This window comes from Acomys minous (genome assembly GCF_964271855.1).
Source record: "Acomys minous genome assembly, chromosome: 2".
Taxonomy (NCBI): Eukaryota; Metazoa; Chordata; class Mammalia; order Rodentia; family Muridae; genus Acomys; species Acomys minous.
In genome coordinates, this window is record NC_140484.1 from 56,042,546 (window position 1) to 56,062,823 (window position 20,278).

The 20,278-nt window shown below is 48.0% G+C and overlaps 1 protein-coding gene and 1 long non-coding RNA gene across 4 annotated transcripts in view; one reads left to right on the forward strand and one right to left on the reverse strand.

The window, feature by feature from the left end:
• KCNQ1 (potassium voltage-gated channel subfamily Q member 1) overlaps window positions 1-20,278 on the reverse strand; it is a 321,454-nt gene that overhangs the window by 136,523 nt on the left and 164,653 nt on the right. The window lies entirely within an intron of this gene.
• LOC311591141 overlaps window positions 1-20,278 on the forward strand; it is a 35,748-nt gene that overhangs the window by 4,691 nt on the left and 10,779 nt on the right. For both annotated transcript variants that reach the window (XR_014777021.1, XR_014777022.1), the window contains exon 2: window positions 20,073-20,268. This is a non-coding gene — a long non-coding RNA (uncharacterized lncRNA). The remainder of the gene's footprint in view (window positions 1-20,072; window positions 20,269-20,278) is intronic.

Sequence of the window (20,278 nt, forward strand, 5' to 3'; positions counted from 1 at the left end):
CTTATGAGAAGCCTTAGAAAGTAGGATAATGCCAAGTGTTGGCAGAAGGTAGGGAGCAAGCCTCCCTGCCTGCTGCAGGTGAGAGGGGAGACCGACACAGACATTCTGGAAAGCTGGCCAGCATATTTTTTTCCCCCCTCAAATAAAATATTTTATACCTGCGGCGCAACAGTTTCCCTCCTGAGTAAACATGCTGGAGCAGTTCTCCCCCAGAACAAGGAGACGCTGTGTGTGCCTGCTCGGCGCAGCATGGCCTCGGGGTGGTGGGGTGGTGGGCATTTGGCTCTGGTGGCTGTGGTTAGAAGCAGGGGACTAGATGTACACTTCACACAGAAACAGCGCTGAGCGACGCAAATACCAAACAGAAGGAGGGTTTCAGTACGTGCCTCTGTGTTTAAATTAAAATTAACACACCACCCCAGACCTGCAGTAACAGGGCATGCCATACACACACACATGCGCTGATATAAATAAGTTACTCTGGAGCAGCCGTCTGACTGGAAGGGAGCATGGTGGGGGGCGGGAGGGGGGTGGTGCTGGACAGGATGGAGATAGTGGAAGGAGCAGAGTGGTACTTTTAAACAGGCTCTTCCAAGGTAACAGTGTTTTATGGGCTCAAGGCAGTGATTTACTCTGTGTGCTCTGTACCGGAACCCCAAAAGCTAAGAACGGAGGAACAAATGTGCTCTCTGTGGATTCCTATTTCTAGGGACATCTGATTTTTTTTTTTTTTTACAAGATTGGCTTGCCCTGGACTCTGACCATTTCTTCCTCTCTTGCTGTGAGTCCTGGCTCTTTGTGTGATTCCTGCATTTGTGTTTGTGCATACGTGTTCTAGGTGCATGCATGTGTGGAGTCCAGTGGTTGACACTGGGCATCGTCCTCTATCACGTTTCACTTTTATTTTTTTGAGACAGGATCTCTTACTGAACCTGGAGGTCACCATTTTGTCTTGACTGGCTGGCCAGCGAGTCCCCTGGGATCTTAAGTGTCCGTGACCCCAGTGCTAGGATTATAGGCATGTGCTGCCACACCTGGGTTTTATGTGTGTTCTGGGGATCTGAACTCAGGTACTCCTAATGTCTAGCAATCATGATTTCTAACAGCCCCAACACCAACGTGCTTCCGTTTTGTTAATCAGCAAAGTATTCCTCCCTCTTCTGGGCCCTAAGGCTAGCCGCTCTGCCTGGCTAGCGTTTGTTTTCCCCGTAGTTCTCTCCTGCGTCACTGGAAATGCCTTTTCTGACCTGGCATATCACCTGGTCTCCTCAGCTGCTTGCTAGCTCAGTCTCTGAAATGTGGGCTACACTGTGGTATTTTTCTTGTTCCAAAGGCACGCCCACTTCAATTAGCTGCCTGCCTCCTCCACTTCTAAGAAGAGAGGTCCTGTGAGAGCCTGTGTGTGTGTGTGTGTGTGTGTGTGTGTGTGTGTGTGTGTTCTCTATACTATGGGTTAGCACGCTGCAGGTGTGTCACACGTTTCTGGTGAATGGCTTCATTGACTTGTTGAATGAAAGGAGAGATCAGGCCAGGAAAAGTGTCCTTCCACATTTCAGAACTCAGTGAGAAAGGAAGCAGTGAGAATTTCTTAACTGCCACCCTGGTGAGACTTGGTGTAGGACCAGGGGTGGGGGTAGGTACTCTGTATTGTAGTGTGTTTAGCAGCCTAACTGGCATTTACCTAGTAGAAGTGATAAAAAGAACGTGCCTCCCAAGGTCACCACATAGCCCCTAGGGTGGGGTGGGGGGCACTCCCTGCCAGGCCTGCCCTAGAAGGCCTATCTGCTCTGACCCTTTAAACACAGCAGGCCCTGGCCTGCATCCTGCCATCCACCAAATCCTTAGCCTTTGGTCTCTGTGAGAATGACCCTGGCCTATGCCTACATAATAGAAGCATCCTATCTCTGCTCAGTGGTATACATTTTAGCAGGTAATTCCTGTGCCCCACAATCTATAGGGTTCCATTACAATCTTAAAAAACAGACAAATGAACAAACACTCACTTATTTTTATGTCTATGAGTGTCTTGTCTGCATGCATGTATGTGTGCCATGTATGTACCTGGTATCCACGGAGGATACAGGAGGACATCACATCCCCTGGAACTGGAGTCTCAGATGGTTGTAAACTGCCACGTGGGTGCTGAGAAGCGAACTTAGGTCCTTAAAGCAGCAAGTATTCTTAGTCACTGAGATATCTCTAGCCCCTGTCACACATCTTTTAGCTGTCGTTCCTGTGTTGTGGGTAGCACTGGCACCGGTGGGCTTTTCCAGGTTGGAGATGGCCTAGAGAGAGGCTGGGTTGGGCCTTCTCACCTCTAATGCAGACTAGTAAGTGGCTCTTGTGAACAATGGATCCAGGCGTTTACAGTACACTTAGGAGGAGAAGAGGGTTTGCCCCAGAGAAGGCTGGTTGGGAGAGTGAGTGGGTGGGTGGCCTCTAATACCGGGTTTCCTTTCCCTGTGCTCGCCTCTGATATAAGCCTTAGCTATGATCCTGTATGCTGCCTGGCCCCAGAAAGTCTGGGTCACTGGCCAGAGCCCAGACTCCCAGGGTCCTGATCAGAGCCCTCAGGAAGGCCTGGGAGATTAGAGCGCAGAACTCCCCTAGCCTCTCCCACAGGGAGCCGAAAGCTTCCCTGAGCCTTTCCTCCCAGGCTCTGAGACCCTTGTTTGCAATTTAAATGTGGCCTCCTTTATGGAAGAATCTCTGCTCCCTGAAGAGTCTTGGGCTCACCCTCCCTAGCAGTCTTAGCCTTAGCCAGGGAAAGAAACTGATCTAATTGGCCTTTCTCCTAATAATGCTAATTGTGGCAATTAGCCTCTCGGAATAGGGAAGGGGGCTGGGCCAGGCACACTAGTTTATCCTTAGCTCAAATCCAGGCCCACTGCTCAGGCTTTTCAGGTTGACTGAGCCCTGTGAAGGTTCTGTATGGGCAAAGGTTCTAGGTAAAGTAGAGTTGGGGCAGTTACAGTAGATTTGTATCTGAGCTAGTGTTCAGTCCAGTATCCATACAGGTGACCCTGGGCTATGTCACGTGGTCCTCTCAGAAGAGGATCTAACTGGAGCATAGAGATGGTCTGAATTAATGAACAGACCAATATCTATCTACCCTCTCCTTCCTATGTATGTGTGGAAATGTGTGTGTGTGTCAGAGAGAGAGAGAGAGACAGAGAGAGAGAGAGAGGGAGAGGGAGAGAGAGAGAGAGGGAGAGAGGGGGGGGAAGAGCGCAGGGAGTGGGGGTGAGAGCTATCTGGTATAACAGGAAGTTATGTTTTGAAGTTTATGGATTAACAAGCCATTCCTCAGTATGGCAGTTGGAAGATCTAATCTCCTCAGCCTCCTAACACTCACCGAAGGAGCGCATGTTTCTTCTGCAGTCTTGCTTACAAAGCGCTCTGGCTCCCGTTCTCTCTGGGAGCTGGGAATACGGTCTGATGGAAGGAAACCTAGTTCTCAGCCCAGGCATAGGCAGCCTCCGTGCTTATTCTAAGGTTACACCATAGCTGACTTTTAATCAGTATGTAGTGTCTGCATGGTACAGAGCCTTTCCAGGAATTATGTGTGGGAGGCAGGAAAGTGATTATCGCCCCATTTTATAGACCCTGCCATTCCACACATGCTTGCTGAAAGTCATACAACTGGCTCAAGGAGGAGGAATTTTACAGGAGTCGGGCTACACTCCTCCTGTGGGGCTAGTGTTTGGTTATGCACTGAGGGGAATACTCTCTGAGGGCTGGGGATAGGGAGAAAAGCCTGTCAGGAGGCCCGCCAGAACCAACCTGGGATCCCAGTGAGGCACCAAGACCAGGAAGGCACTGTGGAGATGGGAACACAGCACAATGAGAAAGAGGCTAGTTTCTAAACTAGGGTACAGCGCTGCAGGCCTTGTTTGCTGTGAGGATCTTGGGCTTGTTCTGAGGCCACCACAAGCTGCTAACACTCAGGGAGCTATGTGGATTCCAAATTTTAAAAGGATCTTTCTTGCTGAGTGGCCAATGAATAGGGAGGGAGTGGAGTAAGAAGGTTATCAGAAGCTGCGGTCTATCAGAGCAGGGACGGTACAACAGGGGGGAACAGTTAAAGGTGGGGGGTGGTGGGGGTGGTGAGGGTGGGGGGGGTAAGGGTGAGTGATCAGTCTGGCTTGGTATTGGATTAGTTGGGTCTGCTAGGAGGGGAGGTGTTGGAAATGATTCCAGGGTTTTAGACTTGTGCTACTGGGAGAACTTTTGTTGGAGGAAGAGCAATGGCTTGGGGGTATGGAGTATGAAATGACGGATAGGGTGGGCCCCGCCATGGGAAGGAGGGATGGTAGTCAGTGCAGGAGGCGCTGGTGCCGAGGGAATGAGCCACCTTAGTGAAAGTAGGGTACCAATACTTAGTGGCCAGTGAAACTGGGGACAGAGCCAGCAGGGTCACAAGACAACTGGCCCGGGACCCCATTCTTGCAGAGGACACATGGAGTCAATGTTTTAGTTTTATGAGGGTTGGCAGTGGACAGCAACTAGCCTAGAATGTGCCTCCTGCCGGGGCAGCTATGACCTTTGCCTTTCTCTAGGGCAGCTAGAGAGAAGTCCTTATTTCTCAGTAGTTCCATTTTCCGTCTCTGTTCCTAGAATCAGGTTTGCAAGGAACACTTCTTCACAGAATGTGCAGGGAGGGTCACCTCCTTCAGGAGACCTCGTCCTTGCTGAAGTATTTTGTAATCTTGGAACGATGGAAAATCCTTCCATGCATTTTAATGCAAAGCTAGGCAAGCTTTAAAAAAAAAATGGCCTTGAGTAGGATGAGATGAGAAGCAAAAGAGGTTGCCAACACTAGAGCCCGGGCCAGGGGGTATAGGGTGGGCAGAGAGATTCTGGTAGGCTCCAAAGTTAGCAGTCTCTGAGCTTTACTGCTCAGACCCAGAGGCCCAAGCCAAGCAGGGAAGGGCCAGAGTTCAAGGTGCAGGGGGCAACAGCTCTTTGGTGGAAAATGTCTCCTTCTTGTTTCTTATTCCTGAGTAGGTGTTCAAACTGTTTTCCAAGATTCTTCAAAAGTGGTTAACTGTAGACCTCCATTTCTTCTATGTGCTAATTTGTAAACACAGCTGAGCCCTGAGTGCCTCCTGCCTGCCCCCCACCTCCCCCCAAGGCGCAGAGACCAGAGGCCAGCCCAGACTCCACCATGTGTCTAGGAATGATGTACATTAGAGTTGAGACTCTGAGCCCTCCGTCATCCATGTGCCAGATCAAGGCCTCGTCCTCTGCCCTTTGCCCAAGATTTAGTGGGTTTTGCTAATGTCACTGCAATTTCCCAAATGAGCCTTCCAGGTCAGCATAAAAGAGCTGAGACTGTATGGCAACACCTAGATGGGGAAAGCACCTCAGACTGTTAAAAACAAGCTCCCAACAGTGGGAGGGAAGCACTCCCTCCTTGAGGCCTGGGGTCAGTGTTCCCATTAAATCCTCCTGCCAAGTTCTATGTACCTAAGGGTTCTGGGGTCACACCCTATCTTTAACCACTCAGGACTTTTGAGAGATGGCCTTTCATATCTACACATACTGCCACAAGTATATAAAAGCCAATGTGCACACACATTCCGTCCCATTCCCAGTCAGTGCCCATGGTGGTCCCATTCCCAGGTTTCTCCTTGTCCTCCTCTTAGCCTGTGTGGCATCTGTCTTGTAGTAAATGCTGAGATCCGTGGCTGTTCCTGCCTGCTGGTGTCACCTACCTCATCCTAGCTCTCTGGGATTCTAGCTTTTCTAAGGGAGGCAGGTAGCCCTCTCAGCTAGCCACATGTCCCCTGGCAGACCGTCATGCCAGCGCTTCCAGGGAGCCTTAGCCACGTTTAGGCATTGTGGACTTCAAGTTCTGTGGGTAGGATTCAGTACTCACAAGAGCCACGTAGAAGGACTTGTCGGGAGGCCACTGAGGGCCTGGCACGACAGAAGTGCTGGATGAGCCTTGCCTCTGGGGAAACTAGCATTTTGCGTCTGTAAAAGGACCACCTTCTGTCTTAACCTTCGCAGAGAGTGGGGGGGGGGAGCGCGCTTTGGGGTTCATGCTTCTGTAGAAGCAGTCTGGGTAGGGGGAGAGAGGCAGGTCCTGTTCTCTCAGCCCTCTGCGTGGGAAAAAGTCTTCTAAGCAGTCACACTCTAAAGCACGTCACAGGTTGGGAAAGGCAGCCCAGGAGGGCCAGGGTCTCGAGCAGTTGGAGGCTGTCTCTTAGAATGGGCCAGGCATATGGATGTGAGTGTTATAAATACTGTGCTAGGGATGTGGAAGGGCCACAGGCTACCATGAGGAGGTCCCACTACCCCTTCCTGCCCGCGTTGCTTTATTACCAAATGCCACCCCCCCCACCCCCTGTCCCCCGCCACTAACTTGCTATAAACACAGGGTCCTGGTCCAAATGCAAAGGCCCAGTGCCTCTCGCAGCCACTTATTCTGCCCTGGCTTTCCTTGTCGGGCCATTATGTCTCCTCTTGATATTGTTTCCAAAACCCCCTAAATGTCAAGAATCCAGAAAGTAGCCACTACAACAACAGATGCTTATGTGCTTCTTGATACATCATTCGTTCTGTTTGTCCTGTGGGGGCCTAAATGCGGAGACACTGGGCAGAGGGCAAGGGCAAGGGCAAGGGCAAGGAAAGGTACTGCCCGGAGCTCTGCAGAGGCTGCCAAGAGGTGAGGCTGTAGTTGAAATCTTTGGGGGCCATCAACCCTACACAGTACTGTCCTCTTCGTCCCCTTCTTCCTATGGGTGAGCTTCTTCCCAGTAGGCCCTGCTTCCCAAAGCCACTTGAAAGGCTTTACATTTTTAGAGCATTAGCCTGAGGGTGGTACTGAGGCTCAGGGTGCAGATGGGACATTATCTCAGAGCTGGTGGAACCCTAGGTCTGCAGAGCTGACTTCAAAGCTGCTGCTGGGCTTAGCCTGCTGCATCAGACTCAGCCAGTTTAAAACAGTTTAAAACAGTTTCCCCACCCCTGCTGGGTCCCTTGTCTGACTCCAGTATGCTGTGGTCCCAGAAGCGCCGACTTCTCAAACACAGCCTAACCAAGCATGTGCCTTACAGAGCACAGAGTGGTGCTGACCTCTTCAGTGAAGTATCAAAGGGAAGCTGGAAGCATTCCTTGCTGACCCCAGTGAGTGGGAGAAAAGGAGCAGCTAAGCTCAGCTGGCTGGGCTGGGATTTTTCCATCCTACCAAGGATACCCATATGATACCCCATGCTGGCTTTTGAGGAACTAGCAGCCCTCAGGAATGGGGTGTTTGATTTTTGGCCTGTTGGTGCCCTGAAGGGTTAGGCTCATTGGCTTTGGGGTACGGCCAGCCACTTGAGCTCCCTCTCTTCCCTCTCCTCAGTTTCCTCATAATATGCTGACTACTAATTTGAAATCTTAGCACTTCTCACCCCAGCAGAACACTACCTTGGGTTCCCCCCTGAGACCTGGCTAGACAGCGGAAATCACAGTTTTTGCGGGGGGGGGGCAAGAAAAGTTGAGAGACAATGGATGCTTGCCTTTCCCCCATCAGCTGTTTGCCTACCAGGCCTTTTGTGGAGTGGACACTGTGGCCTAAGTAGCAGACCAAGCTACCCTAGGCTGTTCCAAGCCCTCAAGCAAAGCACTGGGAGACCTGAGGATTCAGCCCCTCCCAGGCTGAAGGGGCAGGAAGCCCAGAAATGGAAGTCACATATACACTTGACTAATGTGGGCTTTTGGCAGCTTCTGGCTCTCAGATCTCCATGTGGAATTTGTAGGCTAAAGATACTCTGCCCTACTCAGGGTATCTAATCCTGCCCTTCAAGAGCTGGACTATCAGGCCTTTGCCTTTATTTTACTAGGATGAAGGACTATACTCTTAGACCAGGTGTCCATGAGACCTGAGATCCTTGTGGACCTGGATTGGGCTATTTTTGTGTCCAGGTGGGTCATCATGTGTACACACATGAAGGCCTCTGTCCAGAGGGTGTAGCATTTCACAGTCTCTTTTTATTTGGGGAGTGTGCAGGGACTGTTTACTTGACAATGGTTGGGGTACAGGCTTATAGTTGGCAGTTACTGGTGCAGAGCCACAAATGAGGCCAATGACATAAGATTATTTTTAGCTTGCAATGTGATTTTTGCCATCCAGAGGGGTCTCGTCTCGTTTGTCTCATAACATTTATGGTTTGTGTAGCCTCAGACTAGACCTAAGAGCAGATGTATTGATGAGGAAAAGTGTTACACCTACTGCTTTCTCTGCTGCAACATACTGCTGAGAGGTGGGAGCTATTCCGAGCCTTTATGTGAGGTGATTATGGGGAAGTTGGGGTTGTACCTGCTGGAACACATGAAGGGGCCGGACCTGCAGATTCAAAGATTAAGAATCTCCTTGACACACAGCAACAATGGGATATCCGACAGCAGTCCCAGTGAGGATCCGGTAACGATAGTGTGGGCCTCCAACCAGACCCATGACTCGTAGCAGTGATCATTTGAAAGTAAACATATGTGGACAAAAGGCTATACTGCGTGATACACTACAGCTTCTGTGACAAGATACTTTGTCTATTTTACTGGGGGAGGGAGGAGAGGATTTTGGTGCATGACATGTAAATCATAGACATTCATTAAAAAAAAAAATAAGTAGAGGCCACTCCCCCCAAAAGAAAACCAATAAGAAAGCCTGACAGTGTCAGCTGGATTGGGGTGTCCTGGCATTGTTGAATAGCCCCAGCGATCATGTTCCTCTCTCAGCCTAGAGCTCACAGGACTGGCCAAAGAGAATGTAGTGTGGTCTCAGGGATGTCCTGGGCCAGCAGCAGGGATGCCCTAGAGATAGGGTGGTTGCTCCATGCTTCCAGGGTCTGGTCACACAAGCAGGCTGGAACAGGCTCAGAGGGCAGGATTAGATATAGAGAAATCCAAGAAAGGCATAGAAAATATCAGAAGTGAGGTAGTAAGACTGGGCATACGCTCATGCTTCATTGTCAACACCGGCCTACTTGAAGATTATGGGGGAAAGTAGAAAAAAAAATCTTTAGAGAAACCTATTTGAGTATGAAGGTGCTCTTTGTAGCAGGGCGAATCTTAGGAGGCCCTTGTGGGTCAGACTGAGCCCTGACATGTAACCATTGCCCTAGTTGAGGCCTGCCTCTCCACCTCTCTCAGCCAAAGCCAGTGGGCTCCCAACTCCAACAAAGCTACCTTCAAGTACTGTTCTACAGCTGAGGGGCAGCTCATTTCCACTGTTATTACTTAAGGGACACAGAGAAGGTAGATCTGCTGCCTTTCCAACACCCGGAAGTGGAAAGGCAGAAGAGAAGAGGGAGGCTGGTCAGAAAGCCACAAACTCTGTTCCGCCACCCATCCCCACATGAACAAAGATGCTGCCACTGCTTTACCCCGCCTAGCCCTCTCTATCCTGTCTGTGGCTGGCCTGGGCCATCATATCACCGCAGGCCACTTCAGAAGAGAGACTGCCAATGAGAAAAGGGGACAAATTGCTCGGGCTGGGTAAAGGCAATGGTAGATAGTGCCTGACCAAGAACCAGTGGGCACTTGTCTTCCTGAGCCCTGTGTTGTGCCCCGCCATTCTTCCAGGGAAGCCATTCCCTTGAGAGGTAGTGGGAAAGCTTTGAAGTGGCTCTACCAGTTAATGCGTCGTTTGCCCTGAACGGTGTAGTCACAGGCAAGGGCAACGCTGTCTGGTACTGCCCAAGCACAAGGAAAGACAGGTTGACAAGGAAGTTCTTCTCAATGCAAAGAAGCAAAGGGAGTCTTCAGGCTCTGCCTTACCAGGAAGCTGTCAATGTATGCCTTGATCGTCTGTGCACATGGCTTAGAAGAGTCAGCTCTGAGGGGTGGCCAGAGAGAATCACCCTGGCTGTGAGCGTATTTGGGTCACGGAGTAAGAGTAGCTAGCTAGCACTGGAGACTTCACGCAGCCAGAAGAACCCAGAGAGAGAACGGCGGGGCCTCAGGGGCTTAGGCCAGGCTTCTGACCCACACATACAGGGGCAGGAAAGTGAGAGATGTTCCTTGCAGCAAGATGAAGGGTTAGCTGTGGGAAGGGCATGGGAAACGCTGGTACTTGAGGGCCGTGTGTGTGCTGCTGGCTAGCAGGAAGGTTTCTACTGATGCCTGAGGCTTGCTCTACCTCATAAATCCCCGCTTCTCCTTAGCAGTGCGAAATGTTTACTCTGAACTAAGCCTCTGCTTTAACAAGTCATGTTTCAATAGGAAAACCGTCGTTGATGGAATTGAATGCAATTTCCTCCTCTTTTCCCAGTGACCCATTCCTAAGGGAAGCACAGCCACTTGTCAGGCAGCCAGAGCCCCAGGAACCAGCATTTGCAGACAGTGCTGGTAGACATCATGAAATCGTGTGTGCAAGGGAGAACCTGAGCTCTGTGAGGACCTGTGCTCCATCTCTCACTTCTAGGCCCATGACCCATTGTGTGGAAACCTTCAGTGTGACTGGTGGTGCTGCTTTGCTTCTGAGTTAGTGGGGTATATACTTTGGGAACTAGGGAATCCTAAGGCCCCTGGGCTTTGACTAATGAGCGTCTTACTGCTAAGCAGCAACAGAAGTTCTGTTGCCTCAGGAGATCCTAGCTAGTCCTACCCAGTGCTGAGAGTGTAAACCCACAAACACGTGGCAGGAGAGCTACCAGCCCTAAAGCAACAGGGTACGTTCTTAAACAGTAGAGTGGGTTTCCTGTGTGTCCCTAGATGTCAGAAATATGACACAGAAATATCTGCTGCCTCCTAAACCTTGATCCACGGGTTCTTTGTGTGTGTGTGTAAAGATTTGCTTGCTTTTATTTTATATGTATCAGTGTTTGTCTGCATGTATGTTCGTGTGTCACAAGCATACACGGAGCTTACAGAGGCCAGGAAAGGGAACCAGATCCCTTTGGAGCTAGAGTTACGTATCCACAAGTTCTTGATCTACAAAAATGGAGATGGTTCCTTCCATGTGAAATCCTTCCAGGAGAAGCACTGAAAATCACTGTATTTGTTGGTTTCTACATTTCCAGAATGGCAGACAGAAAGGAGTGTGCTGTAGGAGCAGAGGACTGTGATGAGATAGCTTCTGGTGGACTTCAGGATCTCAGACCCTGGTGGGGAGCTTTGAAGCCCTGCTGCCCCTTCAAGATGTTCTTGGCACTAGCAGGGCCCAAAGCAGCCTTCCAGCCCCAGCCTGGGTCCTAGACTCTAACTGATCGGGGTGTTGAACCCTCAGTCATTTATATGTCCATTTATTTCTTCATCAAACATCCACTGTGGTTTCCTTAATGTGCTCCAAGTAGATGGAGCACTGAAGGGAAAACACTGAAGGGAAGTGGTCGGTGTCTGCCCTCATGGGCCTTGAACGGGATCTACAGAGAAAACTGGTAGACTCTTTGCAGTTACGCGTTAAAAAAAGAAATGCGGGGATGGGGGTGCAGTTCTCCATGGCTCAGTCTAAAGCTTAGAAATAGCGTAGGCATGTTGTAGCCTAAGGAATCAGCTTCAGCTTGTTGAAGGGGAGAGAAAGTCAGAAGAGAGCTTAGCATGTTTAAGGACGGTGCGAAGAGAATGAGGACCTGGGCCACCTTCAGCAGATCAACGGCCCCCTGGTTTTGCGGCCTGGGCCTTAGATTGATCACCCTAGTTTCAGTGTGATTATCTCTAAATCAGAAATGAGAGATAGTATTCATATGTCAGAAGCTGCTTCGAGGATTAGTGAAGCAATGTGTATAAAGCAGTCAGCATAATGCCTGCAAACTCGAAGTAGTATTAGCTTAGGATTATTCGTTAGCCTGGCAGTGTGCTCAGAGCAAGCATCTTTCCTCCTCAAGCAGCATCCCAGATGCTGATGGTAAAACCGGGACTGTCCTATTTGTTACTCCTGTCCCTTGGGCCCCTTCTGGATGAATGTGGATGCTCTGGTGGAGGGCTGGCACTCAGAAGAACAGAGAAGGCTGTCCTCTGCCTGCGCTCAGGCTATAGCACTAAGCTTTCTAGCTTCTTTTAGCTCTGAGAACCTGTCTGTGTCACGTAACAGCTTTGCTCAGCCTAGAACCAGCTCTTAGAGCCGTGGGAGGTCAAAGCTACCTTTTTGAGCTGAGCACACTGTATATGCATGTCCATCATTTGTGCACACATATATTTGAAGGGCCCAGCTAAAAATCTCGAGACAGTATCCTAGGGAAGATCACGTAAATTCTAGGGTTCGTGGTAGCCTAGTAGGGACCACCTTGGTTTAATCAAAAGCCTTACTTTCTACCCAGAAAATCTGAGGACATTTAAGGTCACCTGGTTCCGTTGCCCACCAGAGTGCCCACCAGAAATCACCAATGCTTTTCAGTTATCCAAGCCTCAAAAGCCCCTCTCCACATGGGGGAGAACTGTGAATTATAAAAGTAGGGGTCCCAGAGTTGGAGAGACAGATAAAACAGAGTAGAATGGTTGACGCCCTCTGCCTCCTGAGTGCTAGGTCTGTATCTATCTTCCATAAAGTTAATTGGCTTCTTTCTAGCCCTGTATCACCCCATAACATAATAAAAACATCTTCCTTAGAATCCTCCTAGCATTAGAGATAGAATTGTAAAAGGATCTTTCTCTCTCTCTCTCTCTCTCTCTCTCTCTCTCTCTCTCTCTCTCTTGTGTGTGTGTTTAAAAAAAGATCACATTCTTAATTTTCTAAAATCTCTTTGGAGTAAAAATTCCACTGATGTGCTAATCTGACAATGCTAACATATATAAACAAAACAAACAGAACCCCATAACACCTATGATGGTCCGTGCAGAACTCTTAAACATTAGCAAAGAATGTTTGGTAGTTAAAAAGAAAAAAAGAACTGAATTAAGGTCATAGCAGGACTCAGAGGCATATACAACCTGGGTGAGTCTCAGAGGTGGGGAGAGGGAGGGCTTCATCTTCATTCAGAGATGGCATGGCACTTGGCTCAACTTGTATAACACTCCCATGATGCCATGTGGTAGTATATGCCTTTAATCCCAGCATTCAGGGGACAGAGGCAAGTGAATCTCTGAGTTCCAGTACAGCCAGGGGTATATAATAAGACCTTGACTATAAACAAACTCAAACAAATGAATGTAAATGAAATGCAGGCTAGTTGTTTCTAATAGTTTCAGTTGGGCGGAAGGGCATAAGATGCCATGAAATGGCAGCCTATAGGGGCCCTTGAGGCCAGAGAAACATTCTGCAGTGTCACTGTGCCCTAAGCTTGTTATGATCCTCTGGTTCTAAAGATGTCACTAGGAGAAAGTTGCCAAAGGGCATAGGGAATCTCTTTGTTGTTTCTTACAGGTGCATGCTAATCTGTGGTTACCTAAGAATAGGATGTTAAAAAGCCATAATTCACTTAGATCAGTAACGCTCTTAAAAATACCAAGAAGTGAATTTTAAAATGTAAGAGAAAGATGGGCAGGGTGGGCGAGAGCATAAACAGTAGAGAGACTTTATAGTCCACTGGGGCACTTGGAGCCAACTACTTATACTTGTGGCTAGAAGTTTTCTATTTACCAAGGTGATTCTTCCTTAATCTAAATCGAGGAAGAGTCAGTGGAAAATATCAGCAGAAAAAGGAAGGTTACGCACAAATTTTAACTATAGGTGAGTTGATTCTAAGGTTTGTGAAAACAGTAGTGTGCCCCATGACTCGGAAGCAGCTGTGACTACACCTGTACCTCTCTGGCCTGGCCTGATACCCTTCCCCCCCCACCCCTTAAATTGAGAGAGAGAAGATTATGCCCCCATCCTGAATAACCTTAAGGGTCTGCCTTGCTTCTGACGCTGCTTCTCAACCTGACTTCCCTCCACACTGGCCTTGCTAAGTGTGGAGAACTTTGGTTGTAGGTGACAGAAGATGAGTCGGTACCTTATGATGTACAATTCATTTAAGGAGCCCAGCAGCCAGCCCATAGCCAGCACCATTATACTTTTTACTTGTATAGTTTATCACAGCACTGAAGTAATTCTTTCTGGTTTGGTGTCTTTCCCGACCCCAACCTTTTGGTGACTGGTACAGGGGGGAAACTGGGCTACATATTAAGATTATGGTACTTTAAAGTGTTTGTGTGTGTGTGTGTGTGTGTGTGTGTGTGTGTGTGTGTGTGTGTGTGTGTAGGGGGGTTATGGAGCAGTTTCTGGGGACTGAACCCAAGGCCTTCCACATGCTAGGTAAATGTGCTGAACTATACTTGAAGTTCTATTGTAGTTCTGTTAAACAAATAAGACCCCAAAACCCTGCCTTGAATTATACTTCATTTCTCTTGTTCTCTCACAATGTGATAAATCTGGTTTTCTTAAAGCATGATTAGAATATACACAGATGGCTACTATGTCTGGCCATAACATCCTGTTTGGATGTTGTCTTATGAGTGAGCCTGTAAGAATCAAGTTTTCATAGTACCTGGCTAATGAAAACCAAGTCAGGAAATAAGGCTGTGTGTTGATCATAGCCATGGCTGTGCTTAGATCATAGGCCAGTCTGTGAGCCATTCACTAGTTGGACACATTGTGAATGCACACTTCATGTCTTGGGTCTTTGATAATATACTAAGAAATGTATACATATAATATATTAAGAAATACATACTAGTATATAACAATATCAGCCTACACAGTATAGTTATAAGTAGAGCCTGAAAACAGACAAAAAACAAGACTATGAAATATAACCAAGATAGCAGTTAAAACCAGTAGAGAAAAGGTGGTAAATTTAGTGTTGGAACAGCTACATAACTGTGGAAAATAAATTGACTTATTGACTATTCCACATCCAGATAAGCAAATAATATAAATACAAAGCTTGAAATAAAAGATGATAGAAAATATGGGGAACTTTATTAAAATAATCTCACAATGAGGTTATTTCCAGATCTGATACAAAAACCCCAAATCACAAAAGACGGAAAGAGCTGACTCTGTAAAAGAAAAATCTTAAAAATTCTTTAGCAAGAAACCCAAGAAACAGTGGGAAAAGGTGTTTTTAATGTATGTGCCATAAGTATTTCACATGACTTTAAAAAGTCTACAGGCTATGAAGAGATGGCTTTCAAAAGAAAAAGGGGGAAGAACTTAAAAAAAAAGAAATCACCAAAACCAAATGTTTAAAATCATTTAGAAAGATGAAAACCTTACAGGGGAGAGATGACTCAGTGGGTAGGAGGGCTTGGTACACTAACATGGGGACCTTAGTTAGGATCTTAGCAGCTTTGTCAGAAGTGGGTGTGGCTGCATCCATGCCTGTAATCTCAGATGAGGACCACTGGGCCTTCCTGGCTGCCAGCCCAGGTCCAGGTTCAGTGAGAGACCCTGTCTCAAAGGAATAAGGTATTGATAGAGCGGGATACTTGATGTTTTTCTCTGGCCTCTGTACACATGCATAGACACATGCACGGCATGGGCATTGTCCCCCCCTCGCACACCCATAGACCCTTCGATAAAAGAAAAAAGAAAAAATTAAAGCTGTAGCATACCGTGTTTTAAAATCTTTCAAATTAACAGGCCAGTATATTCTCTTGGTGAGATCTAGGGAAACAGGCCGATCTGTGCAGCATTTCCACTAGTATAGATGGGCACAGTGTCTGGGAGGCATTATTTACCTAAAGGTGAGGAAATAGTTTAATCCCATTTGAAATAGGCTGAAGAGACATCTTAAAGTGAATCCATTAAAAATGAATATCAATACACTGAGATAAGCAGATGACTGGGAGGTTAGCTTGAAAAAAATGGTTAAGTTATGAAAAGATTAGCTCATATGTAACAACAGCGTTGTTTGCAGATACGTACTTATTTTGGAAAAAGAACAAACTGAGCACAGTTTTAATTTATTTTGTAAAGCATTATATAGTACCATCTTGCAGAGAGAGAGAGGATGCTTTTGCAGAAGTATGTATTGTAGGGCCTGGCTGATTTTCAGAGGGGCTGCCCTGCATCTTCCGTGACCCTAATGACTCGCCCTTGAAATGCTTATCTACCATCAGCTTGGGTCTTCCTTTCAATAGATAACTGCTCTAACTGTCTGATTTTCCATGGGAGAAACTCATCAGTAAATCTCTTTCCAACCTGATGAATTCTCCTATAAGATTTATAGTTACTCTTCGTAAGTGATTTGCTTTGTGTGCGCTTAATGTTGTTTGGTGGACAAGAGCAGCCTAGAAGGAGTCAGTCAGTCAACAGAGATGCCAGCAGGGATAACGTGTGGGAGGGACCAGCTATGCTCAATGGGGAGAGCAATTTCAGAGGGAACTAATTTCATAAGTGGTCAGTTTAGAAGTGAATACACTTGAATGGGTAATCACTATTTTTAGCTGCTCTATACATTCATCAATAGGGGACTTGTTCCATAAATCATGGCACAATCAGAGGCTCTGCAGCTGTTAGTAGAAAGGATGCTGCTTGTCTGAGGAAAGCTCTAGCTTCCTATTCATTGCCATCCGTGCCGAGTGCCCATGCTAAACCCTGCAAAGTTTTCATCTGGACATAGTTCTCAGCCCCTGGCCACTGAGTGCTGTTAGCCTCCTGATCTCTGCATTGTGTCAGCAGCAGCCTTGGGAATGTTCAAACTCCTCATGAACTACGCTTTTGAGGAGAGTCTCATCCGTTTCGTAAAGGTACCTGCAGGAAGGTGGCTTTTGAACACCTAGTGTGGTATTTCTGATCCTGCACCACCATGTACATGGCTCCGCCAGGCACGACTGAGTCCACATGTTGACTAGAAATAGGGCTGCTTCCAGGAATACACCGGCTGGCAACCCGAGAAGATCCGTGAGCACATTCGGTCTGGGCCAGAGCAAAAGCCAGGCTCCCCTTATGACACACTGGCATCCCAGCCACGGGAAAGCAGCACTGCCACCCGGCTGGCTTGAATGTGCATCTGTTAAGTAAAACTGCTACTCAGATGCAATACATCATAACAGGCCAGTCCTGTGCAGCCAGTGCAAGACTGCGGCACCCACCTGTACATGAGGCACATGGCACAAGTGTACAGCAATGTGCACTACCTGTGTCAAAAGGAGACACAGAGACACGTACCATTGTTTATAGAAAGTCCCTGGGAAGACCCAGCAGGACTGAAAATAGTGGTAACATTTAGGAAAGGAAACTTGGGAGCTAGGGCCGGCATAGGAAATCCTTAGTTTTTTACCATAGACCCTTCTGTACCCTGATTTATTTATCACTGTTCAGTTTGTGTATATGCACACAAGTATGTGTGGTGCTTTTTATTTGATTTTAAAAAACCTCATAATATTAGTGTATTATAAAAGGCTCCTTCTGATGTGCAGTGTGCTTTATTGTGATTTTTTTTGTTCTTAGCACAGCATTAATACTTTATAAAAGTCTTGTTTGAATGTGGCAGGTGCCCTTCCTGATTGGGAGTGGCTGAGGGCAGCCACAGCGTGCATGCTGTGCGGACAGCACGCCCGTAAGCAGCCGCTCTCCAGGCATGGAGCTGGGAGTCTCTGGTTCATGTCACTCTGGACCAGGGGCTGCTCTAGCACAAAGAAGGTTTTGAAAGTGAAAGGCAGAGCCAGAGTCAGGGCAGGCCCTGGGCAGGCTCCCAGAGAGTGCAGCAACCCTCTGCTGAAGGGTGCCCTGCACCCCATTGCACAGGCGGGCACCTCCTGGGACATGAGATCGCTACATGAGATCATTACAGAAGTTTGAGTGGCGTGATTCTTAAAGACAAGCGTTAGGGAGGCATGTTCTATTGTGCCTCATTAAATATCGAAGTGTTTTTTTTTTTTTTAAAAACGTGACTTTCCTCGTTTCAGGTAATCTTTGATTTGATGAGTGAAGAATGACAACAGTTCATCTTTCAGTTCATTTGTGTCTCTGTTAACCTAAATGTTTTCTAAAGTAATTTATTTTTAAATTTAACTTAGACCCCCGTTATACAATCACATTGCCAAAACTGTGCATTGGGGAAGGCTGCGTTGTGTTCACGATTGAAACAGCCCTGCTCCAGAGCTGGTTTAGCTCTGTTCTGTGGGATACGACACAGTGTTGACCGAAGAGGGGCCCTCACCTCTCCCTGCTAAGTCCCAGGAGTTGGGGAGGATGACGGAGGAAGCTGAGCCCACCCCCAGACCTGCCTACTCGAGACATGCCCTTGCTGGGCTTGTCTATGGATTTTGCCCTTGGCATCCCTGTTGCCCACCTGGGCTCTGGCAGTGAAGTTGGGCGGGAAGAGGCCAGCCGAGTACCCGCCAGTATAAGAGGAAATGGAGAGAAACTGCTCCAGTCAGCCCCAGAAGGGAGGCCTGGAAAAACTCTGCAGCTGGAGCTAACACAAAGGACTTTTCAGATCCTGCGGCCAAGGTGCCCAGTGCTTGCTTGCTTGCTTTTTTTTTTTTTTTTTTTTTTTTTTTTAAATACAGCTATTAGGGTGACAAGCCTTTCCAAAGGCCAGCAGTTGGCGAGAGTTTCCAGGAAGCTGGTCTGGCATGGGGCTGGGATCATAGCAACTTTTAACGAGTGAAGTTTAGAAGGAAGGAGTCATCAGGAAAGGTTTAAGGTTCAACAAACTTTTTGAATTATTTTGCAAAAAGTTCTGGCTTTCCAATTCAAAGGCACGTTTCCTTGTGATGGTTTTAAGCCAGAGCTTTATTTCAAAGGCAGCACAGGCTGCACGCTTCTGATTCGTTCCCTGGAGATGTTTGCCTAATCCTAGAGACAAGGCTTTGCGAGTGCCATCCAGTGCCTGGAGACACTGGAGCCATCTTACTATCTCTTCAAGCAGGCATCCACCCACGTGTCCCTCCCCTCTACCAGTTTCTGCGGTTGTGAGTACACACATGCGCACACCTTCCCTAAGCAGGAAGCTGCTCTTTGCCAAAAGTGAATGGAATTCAGATTTCCAGAGGGTATCCTTGGTCTCCAGCTTCAGTAGCCATCTGAGGAAGAAAGATGCTAGTGTGCGCGCTGGGGCTGGGAGAAAGGGGCTTCCGTGTCCGTTCACGTCTTTCTGGGGCCCCAGGAAAAACCCACAACTGGCTGTCTTCTCCCTAGCCCCACCCAGCCTCAGTCGCATTCCTTTCCTTCCTGAGCCCACCCTGGGTGGCCCCAGCAAACCAGCTTCCACTCCTCCCTTCCCACCAGTGGCAAGACCTGACCCCTGTCCATTTTGAACAGCCAACAGTAAAAATGAAGGTCACACTGCGAGCTCCACACAGCTGAAAAGCACAAAGGGGTTCTCCCCCGCCCTCCGCCCCCCCATGCCTGTTCTCACCCTATCAGAGACTATACTCTTTCCTCCGTAGTCTAGCATCCCCCTAGGACTAAGCTTTCATATCTTCCCATGCTTGCTTCCAGGAAATCCTTCTAGCCTACTACTTCTGCCTGTGACATTCTTGGGCACGAAAATGAAGAGGCTGCTGTTTGGGCTCCCGTCGCCCCTTCACCACTAGAACTTTCCAATATAGCAGGGAATCTCTTTCCCAACCTAAGCCTTCCAAGCCCCGGGATCCAGCATCCCCAGGAGTTGTACATTTATAAATGTTGACATGTTTAGCTAATGAGTCATAGTAGTGATCAGCAGTGGCAAGGGAGACTGGCTCGTCATGCTAAGCTTCTCCTTAGCCTAAGTTACTGGGGTTCGTGCTTGTCCAGTGAGGGAGGGTTCATGTGGTAACCCTTCTGCAGCCATCAGAGTGAATGAATGGGTGATTGTGGTGGACGGTTTGGTTTTATGCTCAACTAGGCCTGCTACCTAGGCAGAGGCTCAGCTCAGAGGCCGTGCTGAGCTCCCTTTGTTTGCGAATGAGACCAAATTTAATGCCACAGCCTCCCGGTAAGCAGGATTGTTTCTCCTGGGATTAATTCTGGAGGAGACTGAAGCTTTGCAATCTGGGCCTCACCATCTCACCTGGTTCCAGATGCCACAAGGTGCTCAGCTTGCCTAGTGACAGTTGCTTCTCTCTTCTGTTTCTGGCCCTAAAAGTCTGATCCTGTTGCTTGGTCAAAAATAATGTCTTCTGGGTGTTCTGTGAAGTGTTACTGTGGCTTTTTCTGGCCAGTTCCAGATCTCATCTTCTAAGTATCTACACCATAACTCAACTCTACCAATTTCTCCTTCTAGGGCAGAGCCTGCCATCCCTGGATTTCCTGTCCCAGTCTTAGGCTTTGAGTGTCCATTCAGATGGCTGGGATGTGGTACTCACGGAAATGCCTCTGGCAGTTAGACGTGATGAAGCTATTTGAGCTAGCCCTCCTGGAGGCGGCTGACAGAACCTGATACGGAGAAGGGACAGGTCCCACCAGAAAAACAACAAGGGGTAAGAATTG